Here is a 2,131-nt window from a genome sequence, read left to right as displayed (position 1 = left end):
GCACGCGCACGCGCACACACACACACACACACACACACACACACACACACACACACCCGACCAAACTTCAAATAAAACTAAGGTCATTAAGAGAATAACATGACTTGGGACAATAAAGGGAGGATCCTTCCCCAAGACAATCGTGCGCTGTTAGTTTATTTTAGGAAGATTCTGTTGTGTATGCCAGGGCAGCAGTTTTGAAGAGTGTTATTTGAAAGACTATTGTAATATTGGAAAATGTATTTTATTGTTATTTTTATAAGAACATTGATGTTTACCCTTTTGCAATATTTCATTTCTATCAGCACAGGTATTTTAAATGTTATCTCACTCTACTGAAATCACTGTAAAATTTAATATTTTTGCAGATTTCAATCATTACAGTCCTCACCTTGAATATATTTCTGCCATCATCTAACTGCCTGTCTTTGACCTGATTTATTTAATAAGATATTTTTTGCGAAAACATGAAAAATATGAAATGTAATTCGTTTAGATTTCTAAGATATGCTTTACAAATTTTTAGCTAAGTTTTGTATCAAAATAAGTGCTCTAGAAATGTTTTTAAAAGATAAGTTGTTTGAAAAGATTCCTGGTCCTCCTTTTAAAAATGAGGTCTGAAACCCTGTTAAAGAATAGAAGAATCTTCCCCCAAGTGACAGGAGCTTCTACAAAACAGCAATCGTATGTTTCCTTCATAATTGTGTTGAGTAGAAAGAAGAGTTCTTTTGTGATGTTCCAGTACAAAAGTAGCTACTTCTCTGGCTGACTGTAGTTATGTGCAGGTTGTAGACAGGGAGCAAAGAATGAAATAGAGAGATGATTGTACTGTGGAAGGCAAGAGAAGACAAGGATTAATGGTGAGCAGAATTGTGCTTTGGTGACTGCTGCTAACAATGGAGTTGTGGGGCAGGCGGGTGAAACGGGTGGGAGTAGGGGATGTGGAGGGCTGTGAATGGGTAAACTAGAGCACTGTGTCAAGGCAGGGGTGAATAGCTAATTTATGTGTATTTACAAAAGTACGAGCAAACAAAATAGCAAAAACAACGTACCAGTTTCACCGTGCTATTTTTAGACCATGAACCCACTAGAGGTCATTCCTTTTGTGTACTGCTCCAGTCTCTATTTTCTGGCTGTCTGTTTCCACCTCTGAGAATATGGACTAGTGCCGGTGAAGCAATTCAAAGTGATGTGCAACACAACAGAGGGTGGTAAGAGTGAATTCTTGGAGGCTTTCATCTTCTTCCCCATGAGGTGTTATCACTAGTAGGCATTTTACCAGTGCTGATAATATTATTCTTGAAAGAATGAAACTTGAATTATGTGCAATCATGAAATGAGGTTTTTAGAACTGAGAGCAGGTTTAAAAATCGGGTATATAACAAACTATAATATTTCTGATTGCAAAATCTGAGAAACCAAGCGATATTAAGTGTTCTATTTCTAACACTTAAAATGAGATTAAATAGCTCATTTTACATGCATATGAAGCTATATCTACTCAATCTCACAGTTAAGAAAATTGGCAGCACAGAGTGGAGCAAGGCTGTACAGACTCAATATTAGAACCTAGTTTTTCTGATTTCCAGCCAGCAAATTTACCACTATTTTAGACATCCAACAAGGACTATTTTGCTCCACTTTAAGTCAAAGAATGCTAAAGTGGATCACACTCAATGACAAATCCTCGTGACCTCCAATGGCAGGGATAACTGTTGACAGTCCCCATGGACAATTATGAGCATGGCCATTTTCAACTTCTGTTAATTAACATTTTCTTGCTTGTTCTATATACATATGTACCATTGCATATATATTTATCTGTGACATATAAGGAAATGCATGTGATTCTCTTCCAATAATGAATCAAAATGGGACAATGTGAACTGTCTGGAGGGAATACACACTGATTCTAAACAGAAATTTCAAAAATTATTACATATGAATTATGAAAGTACATGTGCATGGCGAAAAATAAAAGAATGAAACCCTACAAAATCACATGCAGTGGTAAGTGAAACGCTCCACTTTTCTGTAGTGTAGTCCCACTCCCCTAAATCCCCTCTATGAACATTTTTTTTTTGCATTGGAAACTTTAAGCTCAGACTAGATAGATTCAACATTTATTATA

General features: G+C 36.4%; 1 long non-coding RNA gene across 1 annotated transcript in view; it reads left to right on the top strand.

The window, feature by feature from the left end:
- The window catches only part of LOC115068211, a 22,003-nt gene that overhangs the window by 17,673 nt on the left and 2,199 nt on the right, over nt 1-2,131 (top strand). The gene's annotated exons all lie outside the window — the stretch shown is intronic.

This window comes from Nannospalax galili, unplaced genomic scaffold (assembly GCF_000622305.1).
Source record: "Nannospalax galili isolate Female #2095 unplaced genomic scaffold, S.galili_v1.0 scaffold167, whole genome shotgun sequence".
In the NCBI taxonomy this organism is placed as follows: domain Eukaryota; kingdom Metazoa; phylum Chordata; class Mammalia; order Rodentia; family Spalacidae; genus Nannospalax; species Nannospalax galili.
The sequence above is the reverse complement of the archived record's forward strand: the minus strand, read 5'-3'. Positions and strand labels throughout refer to the sequence as shown.